This window comes from Oncorhynchus mykiss, chromosome 17, assembly GCF_013265735.2.
Source record: "Oncorhynchus mykiss isolate Arlee chromosome 17, USDA_OmykA_1.1, whole genome shotgun sequence".
Taxonomy (NCBI): domain Eukaryota; kingdom Metazoa; phylum Chordata; class Actinopteri; order Salmoniformes; family Salmonidae; genus Oncorhynchus; species Oncorhynchus mykiss.
This window is the reverse complement of record NC_048581.1, coordinates 22366493-22387367: the sequence shown is the minus strand read 5'-3', so window position 1 is coordinate 22387367 and position 20875 is coordinate 22366493.

Genomic DNA, 20875 nt, shown 5'->3' with positions numbered 1-20875 from the left:
GCCTTCCTCCATTCTGCCCAAAGTCATTTGGTATTTAGTAAGTGATGGTTATCTAGCTTTCTATTTTTCCCCTCTGTAAAATAGCTTGGTGGTTAGCTTTGTGGCTGGGTTTTAGAGAAGGTGAATATGTACATTTGGATCTGTAGATGGGTTCGTGGGGTGTGTGTGCGTGCATGTGTGTCTGTGTTTCTGTGTGTGTGTGTGTGTGTGTGTGTGTGTGTGTGTGTGTGTGTGTGTGTGTGTGTGTGTGTGTGTGTGTGTGTATTTGTGTGAGTATACAGTACATGCACACACATGCTTGTGTGTTTCTATGTGAATTTATGCATTTATGCACCCATGAGAGTGTACTAATGTGTGTGTGCTGTTAGTATTTCAGCCACGTTGCTTGAGCACACACATGAGCGAGCGAGTGGTGTGTGTGTGTGTGTGTGTGTGTGTGTGTGTGTGTGTGTGTGTGTGTGTGTGTGTGTGTGTGTGTGTGTGTGTGTGTGTGTGTCTTCCGCTGGTGGTAGCCAGAGTCAGTGTGTGTGTTTTCCCATTAGCATTGTTCACCCGGGGACCCGGTTAAAAGTTTCATGAGGGACGAGCCAAAGGGGGTATGAAATGCAAAGATTGAACTTTTCCTGGAGGCCTGGGCAGGAGAGGGGAGGAGGGTCTGTGGAGGTCGGTGGTGTGGAGAGAGACTATCCCTCAGTATGGAGGAGGGCTGGAGGGTGGTTGGCATCTTTTGAACACTGTCTCTCAATTCCTTGCTTCCTATTTTTCTTATTTCCCTTTTCCCGTCTCTCTCTCTCCATCTTTCCATCCTCTCTGTCTCTCTCTCTCTTTCTGTTTATCTCGCTTACCCACCCTCATTTCCCATCCATCCATCCTTCCTTCCTTCCCTCCATCCCTCCCTTGCCCAGTACCATCCTCCAGAGCCAGAGCAGGGGGCCAGAGATCAGAACTGGCTGCAAGAAGGGGAGGAAGCGAGCTGGGGAGCCAGGGAGAGGAAGGAGGGAGGGGTAGATGCCTTTTTTTTTTTTTTTTTTAGACCAGGGAGGGTCTCTGGTCTAACCACCAGTCTCCATGTCACTGTGTGTGTGTCGATGTGGCTGTCTCCCGAACATCTCCTAGTCAAAGCGCTTACAGGACATATGTGACCTTCTGATTGTAGATTGTGTTCAGAGACGTGATAGTAGGTTGTGTTCAGAGACGTGATAGTAGGTTGTGTTCAGAGACGTGATAGTAGGTTGTGTTCAGAGACGTGATAGTAGGTTGTGTTCAGAGACGTGATAGTAGGTTGTGTTCAGAGACGTGATAGTAGGTTGTGTTCAGAGACGTGATAGTAGGTTGTGTTCAGAGACGTGATAGTAGGTTGTGTTCAGAGACGTGATAGTAGGTTGTGTTCAGAGACGTGATAGTAGATTGTGTTCAGAGACGTGATAGTAGGTTGTGTTCAGAGACGTGATAGTAGGTTGTGTTCAGAGACGTGATAGTAGGTTGTGTTCAGAGACGTGATAGCAGGTTGCGTTCAGAGACGTGATAGCAGGTTGCGTTCATAAATGGGATAGCAGGATGCGTTCAGAGACACGATAGCAGGTTGTGTTCAGAGATGTGATAGCAGGTTTCATTCAGAGACGTGATAGCAGGTTGCGTTCAGAAGTGGGATAGCAGGATGCGTTCAGAGACATGATAGCAGGTTGCGTTCAGAAATGGGATAGCAGGATGCATTCAGAGACATGATAGCAGGTTGCATTCACAGATGTGATAGCAGGTTATGTTCAGAGATGTGAAGCAGGATGTGTTCAGAGACATGATAGCAGGTTGCATTCACAGATGTGATAGCAGGTTGTGTTCAGAGATGTGACAGCAGGATGCGTTCAGAGATGTGATAGCAGGTTGCGTTCAGAGACATGATAGCAGGTTGCGTTCAGAGACATGATAGCAGGTTGCGTTCAGAGACATAATAGCAGGTTGCGTTCAGAGACGTGATAGCAGGTTGCGTTCAGAGACGTGATAGCAGGTTGCGTTCAGAGATGTAATAGCAGGTTCCGTTCAGAGATGTGATAGCAGGTTGCGTTCAGAGTTTGTGTTGTATTGGTCTCTGTTGCGAAATGACAGATAAAAAAAAAATATTTCTGGGCTTGCAGTGCCAGCGAACTTTGATTTGTTTTGGGATTTAAGGATTTTGGGTGTCTGTTTCATCTTGTGTTACTGTGTAAACAGAGGATGTTTGGGTAGTAGGGATGGGAAGGGAATGTCGATGGTAAACCATGTGTGTAATATACTGTATGTGTGTAATGTGTGTATGTGTGTAATATAATGTATGTGTGTAATATATGTATGTGTGTAATATATGTATGTGTGTAATATACTGTATGTGTGTAATATATGTATGTGTGTAATATACTGTATGTGTGTAATGTGTGTATGTGTGTAATATATGTATGTGTGTAATATATGTATGTGAGTAATATATGTATGTGTGTAATATATGTATGTGTGTAATATATGTATGTGTGTAATATACTGTATGTGTGTAATATATGTATGTGTGTAATATACTGTATGTGAGTAATATATGTATGTGTGTAATATATGTATGTGTGCATTATACTGTATGTGTGTAATATATGTATGTGTGTAATATATGTACGTGTGTAATATACTGTATGTGTGTAATATATGTATGTGTGTAATATACTGTATGTGAGTAATATATGTATGTGTGTAATATATGTATGTGTGCATTATACTGTATGTGTGTAATATATGTATGTGTGTAATATATGTACGTGTGTATTATACTGTATGTGTGTAATATATGTATGTGTGTAATATACTGTATGTGAGTAATATATGTATGTGTGTAATATATGTATGTGTGTAATATACTGTATGTGTGTAATATATGTATGTGTGTAATATATGTACGTGTGTAATATACTGTATGTGTGTAATATATGTATGTGTGTAATACATGTACGTGTGTAATATACTGTATGTGTGTAATATATGTATGTGTGTAATATACTGTATGTGTGTAATATATGTATGTGTGTAATACATGTATGTGTGTAATATACTGTATGTGAGTAATATATGTATGTGTGTAATATATGTATGTGTGTAATATACTGTATGTGTGTAATATATGTATGTGTGTAATATACTGTACGTGTGTATTATACTGTATGTGTGTAATATATGTATGTGTGTAATATACTGTATGTGAGTAATATATGTATGTGTGTAATATATGTATGTGTGTAATATACTGTATGTGTGTAATATATGTATGTGTGTAATATACTGTATGTGTGTAATATATGTATGTGTGTAATATACTGTATGTGTGTAATATATGTATGTGTGTAATACATGTACGTGTGTAATATACTGTATGTGTGTAATATATGTATGTGTGTAATATATGTACGTGTGTAATATACTGTATGTGTGTAATATATGTATGTGTGTAATACATGTACGTGTGTAATATATGTATGTGTGTAATATATGTATGTGTGTAATATATGTACGTGTGTAATATACTGTATGTGTGTAATATATGTATGTGTGCATTATACTGTATGTGTGTAATATACTGTATGTGTGTAATATATGGATGTGTGCATTATACTGTATGTGTGTAATATACGTATGTGTGTAATATACTGTATGTGTGTAATATATGTATGTGTAATGTGTGTATGTGTGTAATATACTGTATGTGTGTAATATATGTATGTGTGTAATATACTGTATGTGGGTAATATATGTATGTGTGCATTATACTGTATGTGTGTAATACATGTATGTGTGTAATATATGTATGTGTGTAATATATGTACGTGTGTAATATACTGTATGTGTGTAATATATGTATGTGTGTAATATATGTACGTGTGTAATATACTGTATGTGTGTAATATATGTATGTGTGCATTATACTGTATGTGTGTAATATATGTATGTGTGTAATATATGGATGTGTGTAATATATGTTTGTGTGCATTATACTGTATGTGTGTAATATATGTATGTGTGCAATATACTGTATGTGTGTAATATATGTATGTGTGTAATATACTGTATGTGTGTAATATACTGTATGTGTGTAATATATGTATGTGTGTAATATATGTATGTGTGTAATATACTGTATGTGTGTAATGTGTGTATGTGTGTAATATACTGTATGTGTGTAATATACTGTATGTGTGTAATATACTGTATGTGTGTAATATACTGTACGTGTGTAATATACTGTATGTGTGTAATATATGTATGTGTGTAATATACTGTATGTGTGTAATATATGTATGTGTGTAATATATGTATGTGTGTAATATATGTACGTGTGTAATATACTGTATGTGTGTAATATATGTATGTGTAATGTGTGTATGTGTGTAATATACTGTATGTGTGTAATATATGTATGTGTGTAATATACTGTATGCGTGTAATGTATGTATGTGTGTAATATACTGTATGTGGGTAATATACTGTATGTGTGTAATATATGTGTGTGTGTAATATACTGTATGTGTGTGATATACTCTATGTGTCTAATATAGTGTATGCGTGTAATATATGTATGTGTGTAATATACTGTATGTGTGTAATATATGTCCGTGTGTAATATACTGTATGTTGTAATATACTGTATGTGTGTAATATACTGTGTGTGTGTAATATACTGTATGTGTGTAATATACTGTATGTGTGTAATATACTGTATGTGTGTGGGGGTGGGTTGAAAGAGATAAAAACACTGTGCTCTCAGCAGAAAAGACAAGAGGATGTGATGTGATGAGAGTTCGATCCAGAGCCCTAACCCGGTAAATGAGAAGACCCTTATCTCCACTCTCCATCTGGTAATGAATAATGCTTTATTGCCAAAAAATATGAAACTCTAAGCACTTAAGAGATTGTAACACACATGAATTCACTCATGCACGCACAAATGCACGTACATACACACTCCCACACAGGCACGCACACACACATGCACATACACACAGAGAAAGAAAAATTCACACACACACACACACACAAGAAAGCTTTTAGTGATCATAAACCATCTTTTCCTACCCACAAAGCACCACTGTTACAGGAAATACAATATTGACATTTTTGTTTTTTTTACTCCAGAAACAAACGAACAACAATTTACAGACACACAAACAATACTATATCTAATCTGCCCAGACCCGCATGCTCACACCCCCATTCCTAGTGCCTGCATTACTGTTGTTTTTCTTCGGTCGCCCATGCTATTAAAATATTTAACAAATAAATTATTAGATTCTTCTATTGTGTTAATGATGGCTGATTGATTGATTTCCACGTTTTTAGTGTACGTTTCTTCAAGATGAGTGATGAGAAGAGAATTGTCCAGCCCATTAGGTGGGTGGGGTTATATCCTTCCTGTTTGGCCCTGTCCGGGGGTGTCCTCGGAGTGGGCCACAGTGTCTCCTGACCCCTCCTGTCTCAGCCTCCAGTATTTATGCTGCAGTAGTTTATGTGTCGGGGGGCTAGGGTCAGTTTGTTATATCTGGAGTACTTCTCCTGTCCTATTTGGTGTCCTGTGTGAATCTAAGTGTGCGTTCTCTAATTCTCTCCTCTCTTTCTCTCTCTCGGAGGACCTGAGCCCTAGGACCATGCCCCAGGACTACCTGACATGATGACTCCTTGCTGTCCCCAGTCCACCTGGCTGTGCTGCTGCTCCAGTTTCAACTGTTCTGCCTTATTATTATTCGACCATGCTGGTCATTTATGAACATTTGAACATCTTGGCCATGTTCTGTTATAATCTCTACCCGGCACAGCCAGAAGAAGACTGGCCATCCCACATATGCTCTCTCTAATTCTCTCTTTCTTTCTCTCTCTCGGAGGACCTGAGCCCTAGGACCATGCCCCAGGAATACCTGACATGATGACTCCTTGCTGTCCCCAGTCCACCTGACTGTGCTGCTGCTCCAGTTTCAACTATTCTGCCTTATTATTATTCGACCATGCTGGTCATTTATGAACATTTGAACATCTTGACCATGTTTTGTTATAATCTCCACCCGGCACAGCCAGAAGAGGACTGGCCACCCCACATAGCCTGGTTCCTCTCTAGGTTTCTTCCTAGGTTTTGGCCTTTCTAGGGAGTTTTTCCTAGCCACCGTGCTTCTACACCTGCATTGCTTGCTGTTTGGGGTTTTAGGCTGGGTTTCTGTACAGCACTTTGAGATATCAGCTGATGTACGAAGGGCTATATAAATACATTTGATTTGATTTGACATTAGGTATCTCACTACACCCCCATATGTCATGTCTTGAAATATGCAGATAGACGGATTCACAGTAAGTTTACATTGTAATACTTCAGACGGCCAACTTTCTAGCTCCGCCCACAACTTCCGACCAGCAGCATACCACCCTGCATACCACTGCTGGCTTGCTTCTGAAGCTAAGCAGGGTTGGTACTGGTCAGTTCCTGGATGGGAGACCAGATGCTGCTGGAAGTGGTGTTGGAGGGCCAGTAGGAGGCACTCTTTCCTCTGGTCTAAAAAATAATATCCCAATGCCCCTGGGCAGTGATTGGGGACACTGCCCTGTGTAGGGTGCCGTCTTTTGGATGGGATGTCAAATGGGTGTCCTGACTCTCTGAGGTCATTAAAAGATCCCATGGCATTTATCGTAAGAGTAGGGGTGTTAACCCCAGTGTCCTGGCTAAATTCCCAATCTGTCCCTCAAACCATCACGGTCACCTAATAATCCCCAGTTTACAATTGGCTCATTCATCCCCCTCCTCTCCCCTGTAACTATACCCCAGGTCGTCGCTGCAAATGAGAACGTGTTCTCAGTCAACTTACCTAGTAAAATAACAAATAAATAAGTAAAATGTATAGCATTCCCAGAAAGCATACATTATTGAGTCAATATTTGTTTTACACTTAAGCCGTTGTGCTGCAGAATTTGTTAATTTTGTCTCATGTCAAATAAATTGTAAACATTAGTTGATACTGGATTAAGCGTAATTGTTTTGTTAGCTGCAATTTTGTTAGTTATGCTCCAATATTCCCTCCATCTTGTGCCAACATTTAACATTTAAGTCTTGGTTCCAATAGTTTATATATTTTTTCTAAGACATTGTCAGTTGGATAGTCTCTCTGCAAGGTTTTCTACATCTTCCCTATCATATGAACATCCTTTTCTGAATCAACTGAGATTCCCTCAAGGTAGCTCTGATGTCCAAAAGATTTCAAATAGAAATATTGCGATATGTAACTTTTAATTTGCATGTGTTTGACATGGTCACTTCAAAATTGCTTTTAAATTTTATCATGGATACAGTTGAAGTCGGGAGCTTACATACACTTTGGTTGGAGTCATTAAAACTCGTTTTCAACCACTCCATGTCTTGTTAACAAACTATAGTTTTGGCAAGTCGGTTAGGGCATCTACTATGTGCATGACACAAGTAATTTTTCCAACAATTGTTTACATACAGATTATTTCACATATAACTCACTGTATCACAATTCCAGTGGGTCAGAAGTTTACATGCACTAAGTTGACTGTGCCTTTAAACAGCTTGGAAAAGTCCAGAAAATGATTTCATGGCTTTAGAAGTTTCTGATAGGCTAATTGACATCATTTGAGTCAATTGGACGTGTGCCTGCAGATGTAGGTTCATCCTTGGGAGCAATTTCCAAATGCCTGAAGGTACCACATTCATCTGTACAAACATTAGTAAGCAAGTATAAACACCATGGGACCACGCAGCCATCATACCTCTCACGAAGGAGACACGTTCTGTCTCCTAGAGATGAAAATACTTTGGTGCAGAAAGTGTAAATCAATCCCAGAACAACAGCAAAGGACCTTGTGAAGATGCTGGAGGTAACAGGTACAAAAGTATCTATATCCACAGTAAAACAAGTCCTATATCGACATGACCTGAAAGGCCGATCAGCAAGGAAGAAACCACTGCTCCAAAACCTCCATAAAAAAGCCAGACTACAGTTTGCAACTGCACATGGGGACAGAGATCGTACTTTTTGGAGAAATGACCTCTGGTCTGATGAAACAAAAATAGAACTGTTTGGTCATAATGACCATCATTATGTTTGGAGGAAAAAGGGGGAGGCTTGCAAGCCGAAGAACACCATCCCAACCGTGAAGCACGAGGGTGGCAGCATCATGTTGTGGGTGTGCTTTGCTGCAGGAGGGACTAGTGCACTTCACAAAATTGATGGCATCATGAGGATGGAAAATTATGTGGAAATATTGAAGCAACATCTCAAGATATCAGTCAGGAAGTTAAGGCTTGGTCACAAATCTGTCTTCCAAATGGACAATGACCCCAAGCTTACTTCCAAAGTTGTGTCAAAATGGCTTAAGGACAAAAAGGTCAAGGTATTGGAGTGGCCATCACAAAGCCCTGACCTCAATCCTATAGAAATTTGTGGGCAGAACTGAAAAGCGTGTGCGAGCAAGGAGGCCTACAGACCTGACTTAGTGACACCAGCTCTGTCAGGAGGAATGGGCCAAAATTCACCCAACTTATTGTGGGAAGCTTGTGGAAGGCTACCCAAAATGTTTGACCCAAGTTAAACAATTTAAAGGCAATGCTACCAAATACTAATTGCGTGTATGTAAACTTCTGACCCACTGGGAATGTGATGAAATAAATGAAAGCTGAAATAAATCAGTATCTCTACTATTATTCTGACATTTCACGTTCTTAAAATAAAGTGGTGATCCTAACTGGCGTAAGACAGGGATTTTTTACTTAAATGTCAGGAATTGTGAAAAACTGAGTTTAAATGTATTTGGCTAAGGTGTATGTAAACTTCTGACTTCAACTGTAAATGTATTTCCTGTTACCAAGTCATTTATGGTTTCTCTGCCTTTAGATGGAGGGAGAATTGGAGCATAACTAACGAAATCACAGCTAACAAAACATTTACGCTTAATCCTTTCGTTTTCCATGTGAACCAATTTATTGGTGAATTCGGAAAAGCTATCTAAGGATTGTTCCATAACATTGTGTTTTTAGGGAGTGATGTTCGTTCTTGTACAATACCTTTCATTTTCTTCTGTATCGTTATAGTGTTCTTCGCTATGAAGTTGTTAATGTTCTTAGCTTTATGCTTTGAAAATGAACACATACATTATTCTGGGGATGAGCATCCTATTTAGTGCATTTAACTATTTGTTGCAAGTAAAAGCCTTGGGCAGCGAGTTGACATAATTCCATGTCTGGATGGTTCAAACCACCCTCAGACTTAGGAAGACGTAAAACGTTCCTTTTTAACCTATGAGTTTTATTTGCCCATATAAAGTCTTGTTTTGAGCGATTATACATTTTTAAAGAATGTCTTCGGTGGGGTAATTGACATTACCAAAAACAAATGCATAAACTTTGGCAGCCATGCCATTCAAAATAAGTTTATTCTACCTTTAAGATGTATGGGAAGATTATTCCATTTAAGTATATCTGCTTTCATATGTTTGAGTAATGGAATAAAGTTTTCAGATATTTGTTGTCACTTATTAAGCATCCTAAGTATTTCATTTTTGTTGTGGTCCACATAAAGGATCACTGTAGATTGTGAGTTATTCTTTTCTCTTTTTCCTATTGCCATTATTTTGGGAATAATTTAATATCCTGTTATTTTATAGTATTCTGAAAATATTTTTAGCAAAGGGGGCATTGAGTTTTCAATATTGGTCAGGTATATCAGGAGATCATTAGTTTATATTCATGTTTATCGAGACGGATAACTGTTATGGTTGTGTCCAGTCTAATTACTTCTGCAAGCGGTTCAATTGCCAGTGCAAACAGGAGGGGGGAGAGGGGACATCCATGACGTGTTCCCCTTTCTAAGGCAATTTCATCAGATGATGTATTATTTGCATATATTATCATGTTAGTACTTTTATACAATATTTTGTATAAAATGTTCTATTTCATTCAAGACGGTTTAAAGCCTTTTCGGGATCAACAGCCATTATTGATAAATCTATGTCTTGTTTTTTTTTTACGGATTGTATTAAGCTGAAACATGCTCTTGTATTTGTAAATGTCTATTTTTAATACACCCTGTTTGATTGATATGTTTCAGGTCTGGTAAAACTTTTGCCATTTTATTGCTATAAGTTTTGTTAATATTTTATTGTCACAATGTATTATATTTATGGGTCTAAAATCAGCAGGGGTCTCTCCAGATTACCCTGGTTTTAATTTAACTGAAATAACTGTCTCATGCATTGAACTAGGAAGTATTGAATTGAGTGACGTGTTGTCATTTGTGTAAATAGGGGGGCTACTTTGTCCCAAAACCTTGAATATAATTATATGGGAAAGCCATCCATTCCTGATGCTTTTCTCCATGAGAATATTTCAAAAGTTTCTAAAATTTCTTCTTGGGTGACCTCTGTTTTTAGTGATTATTTTTTGTCTGCTTATAATTTCTTCAGAGTTGTTGAGTCTAAGAAGGCTATAGGATGCGTCCAACTGTTGTTTAAATCTGATTTGTATACATTTTCATAGATGCTTTTAAAATTGTCATTAATTGCGTTGTTGTTTCTAATTACTGCTTTTGTATCTTTATCTTTAGAAATGTACTGGTTTAGCATGTGTTTGTTTTGTGAGAGCTGCAAGACATTTACCCTTTTATTTGCCATTAAGTAGTATGCTTTATTTTGAGTTTAACCTGTAGTTGCTGGCTATCTTCAAAAGTAATTATTCCTGCTTAAATTCAGAAATGTTATTTCCTTTACCTTGTAAAGGTTTTTTCTAGGCTTTTTCTAAAATAGGGATTTATTTTTCTTTAAATTTCTCAATCAGATTGAACATTTGCAGAGTATGAGATAATCATCCCCTAATATATGCTTTAAAGGCATCCCAAATTATATTAGGGGTCATCTTTTCTCTGTCCTCTATGTCCACATTGTAATGGTAAAGGTAAAAAAAAAATGGTTTACGTATTTAATACATTTCGGGTCCAGAAGATGTGCTCTGTTCAATCTCCAATCTCTGTCGCTAAATGTATTTTCTATCGGTTTAATTAAACACGAGGATTTATCCGATATCAGTGTATTCTTGGAAATAAAAATGTAGTTGATTCTTGAACAGTTTTTCTTACTTTGAGAAAAAAAAGGAACAGTCTTTTGTAGTTTGGAATAGTAATCTCCAGGTGTCATGTAAATCGTTTGTAGAGATGAAATGCTTCTGTCTTTGGAGGCTCCCAATATGTGCCTTTTCTATTACGATGTCAGTCAATCTTATTAAAAGTATGATTTAGGTCACCTGCTAAAATAATAGTTATTGTCTAGATTTGATCTAATATAGCTTGAAGTCTATCTAAAAACACCAATGTTGACTTGTAAGGTACAAGTCAACATTAGAAAACGGCTTTCTTGGTCCATGTGCTGGGATATAAGGGAAAATGGTGTGTTCTTATTTATCAGGATGTCTACAACTCTGCTGTTACAACAGTAGGTGGCAGCGTTGACCTCTCAAACCCAGCTCCTCTTTAAATGCTACATTTCTCCTTTTTAAAAATGAAACTCTCGCAAGAAAACCACATCTGCTGACAATCTCTTTAACTGTTCGAGAACCATATGTTTTTTTCCCCCATCATGGAGCCCGAGCACATTCCATATGATCATTTGGATTATGTTGGTCTTTACTTGTATAGAATCAACGTTAACTTTATCTGTTCCGTCTGTCATTGAAGAACCAAGTAAAACATATTTGCAGACATGACATATGAGGGCAGTGGGCATTCCATAGAATGGGAGGATCATATTATAAATAGATAGTTATTGTATACATGACATATATAGAGCGAGTGGGCTTTGGGCTGAGCAGACATTTTTGCTCCGACTCCTCTCCTGATGTACCCCCCCAAAAAACGGAAAATGATTGACTTAATGCTATATTCCCTATTTGATATTGCCTTTGCATTGTCCATGTACATATCTCATTGGCATCAGCTAATTCCATCGTTACTTCTTAGGGAAGAACAGTAACTTGGGGACAATTGAGTCTAGAGTGTACTGGGGAGAGACGGAAGGTATATTGTCTCAACTTACGATAAACTTGTCTTGGTCATAACTGTATGTATCTTAGTGTGCTTGTCTGTTTTTTCCGCTTCTCATCTCCTCAGGGCACTGGGCTCTCTTTAACTGGAAAGGTTGTCTGCAGCCTGTTCAGTGCTTCACCGGCGCTTGTGAACTCCATTTTCTGTATTGACATTCATTGACCATCACAGACTCAAGACCGATAACCTTGGAGAGGGAGAGCGTAGGGGAGATGGACTGGTGCTTCTACAAGTGGTCGCTTTTGATGTAGCTGGCTGTTCATTGATTAGCTAAATAAATTTCTTATTTGCAACCGCTGCTCTGCTGCTTCTTGGAAAGTGGTGTTCAAATCAGTGTGTGTGTGTCTGTCTGCTGTTCGTAATATATATATATATACTGTATATTGTAACGTGTACTCTGGGAGTCGGGAAGCAAGTACTGGGAGTGCAAATTTAATAATAAATAGAACATAGTACAAAACAAGAAACTCTAAAAGCGTACAGACATGAAACAGAAACAGAGTCAATAACGCCTAGTCCAGGTGATTGTCATGAGGCGCAGGTGCGCGTAACGATGATGGCAGGTGTGCGTAATGCTGAGACAACTGGCGACGTCACGCACAGGAGAGGGAGAGCGGGAATAAACGTATTTAAGATGGTTATTTTATTTTCATGAAAGTCTTCATCCATAACCATCGGTTACATGGTTACACCCTAATTCAACCAGCCCTAGCATAAGCGCATGTGTGTGTTTCCCTTTCTGAAAAAAATATGCCATTTGTTGTAGTTTCTTGACAACGATTTCACCATGAAGTAATTGTACAAAAAAAGGTAGGAATCAAACTACATTTCACATGGTTTTACAATGCAGCACACCATCCTCACTGGAAACCTCATACAAATCAAATCAAGAAAAGTTGAGATGAGGAAATTGTCTCGAATATTCAATTAATATGCTGATACTTCAAGCCTTATACGGTTGTATCACTGTATGGTCATCCTCATAAAATATACACCTTGCTCATAGTGGTAAACAACATTCCTCTGCATCCCAAATGGCACCCTATTCCCTACATAGTGCACTACTTTTTTTATTTTACCACAGACCCACAGGCTCTGGTCAAATGTAGTGCACCAGATGAGTAATAGGGTGTCATTTGGGACGCACAACACACATCTAGTCTAATAGATAATGCATGATGCATAGTGCTTCAAGTCAATGTGACAGGAACATAAAAAGTGTGTTTGATGTCGGGTAGCGTGTTGTTCATGCTTTTGCGCATACAGTACCATAAACCCTGCCAGGCACAACGTAGAAACTAACCTCCAACCCCTGTCGGTGAGAATGTGACTATGAATATAGATGTGTGTGTTTCTATGAGTTAGTCAATTCAGAGATAGGGACCAGAGTTTTGCCTGACTGCATGATCTGACCAGGAAAAGAGCTTCGGTCCCTACAGATATAGATAGAGGCTTCTAAAAGAAGTGAAATGATGTAACCTGCGAAACACGGCGTACATACGGCATCGCCCAGGGTCCTCTACACACCTTTCCTTTTAACCTTGGTGTTCTCCCTGATTCCCACACTTCTACTACAACACATGTAGCCTTGAGCACTTTACTCCCCACTGACGAGTAGAGGTAGAGACAGGGGAGAGAGGGAGAGGAGGAGAGGGGAGGGGAGAGATGAGAGAGAGACATAGCATTGAGCACTTGACTCGCCCCTGTCAACTAAAGGGGAAATGGGGAGTGGGGAAGAGGAGAGGAGAGGAAGAAGGAGGGAGAGAGTGAGAGATAGAAAGAGAGAGGGAGAGGGAGAGATGGAGTCCCCCCGGGACAGCCATTGGCATTCCAAACCAGGGGTCCCCTACCTCTAGCCTCATGCCGAGGATTCCGAAATAATTTTTGCGCCCCTAGGAGAGGTTGTCATGTGTAAACTCAGCTCTTTGCTAGATTGACGCTAAGCGCCTGATCACAGGATTGTTCTACCACAGTGACACTGAAAGGCTTGTGTGGTTCAGCAGTGTTGTGTGTCGCCCATATGATCAATAGGGTGATATCAAGTGGTGAGATCAAAATGTCTTGTTACTTCTTTCTTACTGATTTAGCTACCTCACCATTGAGTCAACGGAATCCTCAAAGAGCAGACATCGAATAGATTAGAACAGAACAACGAATAGATAATCCGTTCCTACATAGAAAACTCAAATTGATCCTGAAAAATGTGAAGCAGAAAGTCCACTGAACGTTCTTTTGAATCTGCAGTATGACCTTAGCATTGCTATACTGTACAGAAATCATTAGAGGAACTGTCGTGGAAATGTCCTGTATTACCAAATCATGAGAGAGCAAACCACACACAAGTCAGAGTATATTATAAAGTCCCATCTTTAGTTATATATGAGCTTCACCATAGACCTGTGACTGTCAGATCAAATTCAGTGTCTATAAAGGAATTCCTTAGTATCATTTATAGCCAAGACACACCCATCTCAACTCTCAACATCTCAACATGACGAATAACAGATCTTAGGAACATTACACAAAGGAACCTTTACTTGAGAGAGGAGTATCCCATAGCCAGACAGCATTGGCTATAAATGATCGTTCAGTTTGGTCTCCTAAATGAAGTTCCTATCTCGTTCTTGGTAAAACATAGTACCAAACCATTACCTCATCCAATGGCATATATCAACGGTCAATTCTAGATACTCCCATCTCAAATACATCCCTCCTGGACAAGCTCACGGAGAGGAGTGACTGGCACACAGACATTGTGGAGCCAACTAACTGGTTCCCCATTAATCACGCCATCCCTTCACATGGTTTAGGAATAGTTACAGACACATTCACAGATAAGACAAACCTGACCTCTCCCCTCTCTGGGCCCCAAGTAACTGAGCCCTAGCAGAGAAGGGATAACTGCAAACTGCCAACAGTATTATAATTAAGAAAACATCCTAATGACAAATATCTCACATAAGCATCATTATGTAAATAAAACATCTTATTTATCAATGTTACCTAACTAATTCTGATTCTGCCACCACAGAACACAGTGAAAACACTCTTGTCTACTCTCTCTCTCTGTCTCTCTCTCTCTCTCTCTCTCTCTCTCTCTCTATCCTCCTCCTCTTGTGGTTTTCAGAGGACCATTGTCTTACCCTCCTGCACTGATCAAATCCCTCCCTCCCTCCCTCCCTCCCTCCCTCCCTCCCTCCCTCCCTCCCTCCCTCCCTCCCTCCCTCCCTCCCTCTAGGGATAATAACAGTGGCTGTCTGCTTACTCGTGGTTTTCTCAGCCCGTAAGAGAATGCTGCTTGTGACTGTAACTTAAAACGGTGCTTAAAGTGAAAATAAATAATACTGACATCAACGCCCCCCACCACACACACACACACACCCATAAATGCCAATAAGTCATTCCCTCCCTCCCGACACATGACACATCACACATCACACATGCATGCAGGCACACACACACACACTTTTTTGTGGCCTTAACAGAATCATTCTCCGCTCTTCAGACCGCATCGACTTGAATGGGAATGTCCATTCTAGTCATTGTAATTCTATGGTGCTAACTCTCTGTCTTTTCTGCGCTGTTATTTATAAAAAGGAGTGCTGCCTGGGATTAGTGGACAGTAGTGGACGAGCTGGAAGAGGTACAGGGCACAAGCTGTTGCCAAAGACAGGGAAGAAGTAAGTAAACTGCCTTGGAATGACCTTTTTAGTAATTATATGTCTATGGTGCCAGCTACCTATAGTAACCAGTCTCCCCTTTAGCCATATAGTGGGCTGTATTAACCTTCCCCATGCACACTGGTCCAGCGGTTTCACACTACATTTCCCCCTATCGTTTACCACACGATTGGCTCTGAGAGAGAGAGAGAGAGAGAGAGAGAGAGAGAGAGAGAGAGAGAGAGAGAGAGAGAGAGAGAGAGAGAGAGAGAGAGAGAGAGAGAGAGAGAGAGAGAGAGAGAGTCTGGTAATGTCTGGTAATGTGATTTTGAGTGATGCTCGTGTCATTACCTTGCTTCAAAGTCAGCAACAACAACACATTAATAAGACACACTCGGCTTACTCTGGTGAACATGGCCCGTTAGCCAATGGGATAGAGCCATCGGTATAAACGAGGAAGTGGCAGATGTGTACAGTATATAGGCCTACTGTTCAGAGTGAGATATCGTGCTGTTTACATGTATGCTCTAAGAGAGAAGCGATTTAGTAAGAGATGTTTTTTCTTTAATGGTAATTTAATAACTTTGTAATGACTATAAAGGCTCTGTCTAAGCACTGAGGACAGGAGAGTAACTCTAACACGACACAGCTGCTGTTTAGAAAGACTTAGTCATGAACTTCGTGATAGAATGAGTTTCTCTACTGATTTCTTCTCCCCATCATAGAGTTACAGTACGTTGGCCTGAAATAGAATGGGCTGTCTGATTAACTAATAAAATAATCACATTCCTATTCATAACTGAAGAACTGCAATGCTGGGCTGATTCATCAAAAGAGTCATTTATTCATCAAAGAGTCATTTATTCATCAAAGAGTCATTTGCCAGCGATGCTCCGTTGGATTGGCTCATCAAATAATCATATTGGTCTGAAATACACCTCTGAATTGTTTAATCAGGCTGGATCAGAGTCGCACACACACAGGCATGCACGTACGTACAGACAGACAGGGCGGACACAGGCACGCACACAGGCATGCACGTACGCACAGACACACAGGACGGACACAGGCACGCACACAGGCATGCACGTACGCACAGACACACAGGACGGACACAGGCACGCACACAGGCATGCACGTACGCACAGACACACAGGACGGACACAGGCACGCACACAGGCATGCACGTACGCACAGACAGACAGGGCGGACACTGGCACACACACAGGCATGCACATACACACAGACACACATGGCTGACAGGCACACACACAGGCATGCACGTACACACAGACAACATGGCTGACAGGCACACACATGGGCATGCACGTACACACACACACTGTTTGCTGGTCTGCTGCATGGAATTGTCTGGGCTTTCTAATAGTCATGCGAGTGACTGAGTGCTGGGGGGGGATTGTAGTTAACAATCTTAATCTGGTTGGACAACAGGAGCGCCAATGTCCAGTGGCTATGGGCAAGGGACAGGGGGACCTTGACTGTGTGTGTGTGTGTGTGTGTGTGTGTGTGTGTGTGTGTGTGTGTGTGTGTGTGTGTGTGTGTGTGTGTGTGTGTGTGTGTGTGTGTGTGTGTGTATGTGTGTGTGTGTGTGTGTGTGTGTATGAGACTGGCTATACCAGCTAGTCAGTCAGTAAATCAACCAACCATCCTGTTGTCTGTACCAGTCAGCAAGTCAACCAACTATCCAGCCTGTCCTGTAGACTGTATAGTCTGGGCTGACTGCCAGTAGAACAGCAGAGAGACTCCACCAGACGGTCAGGAGCCTGGTGTTTGGTTTATAGCAGTTAAAGCACTGTTTATCTAGTGTGTATGAGAGAAGCTTGACCCCCACACACACCTGTTCCCTCCTCACCACCCGGCATTAGACACCTGCAATTAACTAATGATAGATCCATGGCCCTGCTCTGGAACTGAGCCTGACGCATACATATTGTCACAGAACAGAGTCTGTGTAGAGTGGTATATGTTTGTGTGGGTTTTGGGGAGGATGTAGGTTTGCGGTTGTGTGTGTGTGTGTGTGTGTGTGTATGTGTGTGCTTGCTAGTGTGTGCTTGCGAGTGTGTGTAGTTGCCAGTGTGTGTCTGTGTGTGTGTCTGTGTGTGTGTGTGTGCGCGTGAGTGTGTGCCCAGCTTCAGGCATGGGGGGGACTCAGTCAGGGTTACAATAGTAGAATACACAAGGTGCAATTCCGAAAAGTGGTTGTGCATCAGCAGTTTTCATTTTGTTATGTCACTCACAAAAAAAAAATGTATGAGTAAATTATTCTTGCCAGCTAATCTAAACTTGTAGTAATCATGGCCTTCGGGGGACCCCATTCATTTTGTTAGCGACACTCAGATATTATTAACATGGCATAAGTATATGGCAAAATCTTTGAATTTCAGGAAATTTTCTTTAAAACTGCTGAAAATTATCTCCACCACATGGGAAAATGTATAGAATTACAGAAAACTTGCTTTAAAACTGCAACATTTTCTCTAAGCCCCATGGCAAAAGGTGTAGAATTTCAGAAAATGAACTTAAAAATGTGAAATGTTTCTCTCCGCTGTCAAGAGGGTGGCCACTAAAATGTTTAGCTGGCAAGGAGGCCCACAACAAAATCTCACTTAGGGACCCCAAAAGGCTAGAACCGTGCAAGCGTGCGCGAGTGCAAGTGTGTATGTGTGTGTTGTAACACACATACACATTGTTCTGTCCCACACAGAGGAAATGTCACACAGAAGAAATGTCATTTCTACTCACTCTGCCAAAAGTAAGGTTTTGAAGGCGTTAAATTTAAGAGGGCAGCACTTCACGAATGAGATCAGATTCATCATTATCCTAATTACAATCTCATCTGGCACTGTATGTACATTCACAACAAATGACTCATATATCATTGGTGCACAGTCAGCTTGCCCAATCCCAACCCTTCTCATTTCAAACCTAATGTGCAACGTGAAGCGATGCTTCAGTACCTCCTACCCCGGAGTACACTGAATCGTAGATGGACAAACAAGTCGATATGCAGGCCACTGACTCCATTCCATTCCCTTACTGAGCGGACAAAAGTTAACCTACAATAAAAACAGATAGAGACAATGTAAAAGTTAGGAAGAGGAGGAGGAGGTGGAGGAGGAGGAGGAGGAGAATATAACAAGATTAATTCCCAATTTATTTAAGAGGAAAGTAGGAATCACAGAAGCTTGTTATTGATTTGAAGACAAGAAGGTTGGAAACACTATTAGTGTTTAATGCTGAATACCAGGCATGTATCTCAAATGGCACCCTATTCCCTAAATAGTGCACTAAAAGTACAAAAAGTAGTGCACTATATAGGGAATAGGGCGCCATTTGAGATGCAACCCTGTGGTAACAGGAATGAGAAATGTCTAGTTCCACGCCACCTCCTCGACACTATCTACAGATATCGGATATGCCATTAAAGTTTTGATGATAATGGATTCGAGTTAAACTTCTCCCAAGATACATTTCTGTTTTATGTTTCTTAAGAGAACTAGAGCACACTTGAGTATCAAAAGGGAATGTGCTTGTGTGAAGCTCGGACGAAAGTTTCTTCACAAATCCACTCAAAGATACAATGTATTGTTGACGGATAATTTAATTGGTGTTCGGTTTGATTGTCGGAATACAGACTTTTGTTGGATCACAGACTGATAAAACATATCAAAGATTTTGAGGGTTATTTGAACCAATTTCTTGATCTATATTTAGTTCTGTTTGGGAAAGAAAAGGTCTGCTAGAAGGAAGAGAACATTTTAATTTCATTAGCAAAGAGAAGCTTGAAACGGCTGAAAACGTGGAAGTTATTCTAGCAGCCATGATTAAAGGAGAACAAGGTCATAGCTGCCTCACACATGTTATAACCTCGCTATGACCTGAGAGGTCGTTGCTAATCAGCGACGGAATCGGAGACCTGTATAATCATTCTCCCCTACACAGCTGAAGCCTCGGCCCCTGAGAGACACAACTTGGCTGGCTTTCCTCCGCCTCTCCTCACCCCTCCCAGCCTCCTTCACTATCTTTCCTCCCCCTCTCCTCACCCCTCCCAGCCTCCTTCACTCTCTTTCCTCCCCCTCTCCTCACCCCTCCCAGCCTCCTTCACTTCTTTCATCCCCCTCTCCTCACCTCTCCCAGCCTCCTTCACTCTCTTTCCTCCCTCTCTCCTCACCCCTCCCGGGCCACCTTCACTATCTTTTTTCACCCTCTTCCTTCCCTTCTCTCCCTCTCTCCCTCCCTCCATCCCTCATTTTTGACCCCCTCCTCTCTTTGGTCTTGTTCCTCACCTCTCTTCCTCCCTCACCCCTCCCTTCTTTTTTCTCACCTTCCTTCTTTCTCTCCCCCTCTTTTTGGTCTTGTTTCTATTTTTACAGTTCTAACAAGGTTGTTCAGCCACAGAGGGACTGGTGGAGGAGATGCAGTGAAGGGGTGTTGAGAGAAATCGATGATGTCGAGTACTCCAGGCTGTTGTAGAGAGAGAGGGGCCCTTGGAGGCCCCTGAGGGCCAAAGAGTGTGCCCCCTGGGAGGACGAGAGTGGTAGAGATCTGGACCTAAGGGTCACAGTTAGAGACATTAACTGACAACCTCACCCCTAGTATTGACAGATGAAGAGAAGCAGCTGGGGTATAGGTGTGTGAGTGGAATGAAAACTAGGCTTGAACAACATCTAGCATTGTACTTACTGAACCAGCCTGTGGTGCAAAATCGATTTGTTATCCGAATGGTACTTATTAAAAACCAACCTGCAATTACATAGTAGCTTAAAGTACATGAAAATGTATGTTAGTGGAAGGAAATCTAGGCTTTAAGAACGGTCTTGTCCTTACTATACAGTATACTGCATATGCCTGTGGTGGAAAATGGCCCAATAGTAATCAAATTGTTAAGAATTGAAATGGGAATCCCAAGCACACATTTATCTGCCCAATGCAATTAACATTCTGTCTAGTAACTGTCTATGAATACACGTTGTGAAACGTAATGAATGTAGCTAATAACCAATAACTTCCTATTGAGTCTGGAGGAGATTCACATAGATTTCCACAGAGGTCAAACACAGTAATATTCTTACTCCACAGACTCTGTGTCATATAAATAAC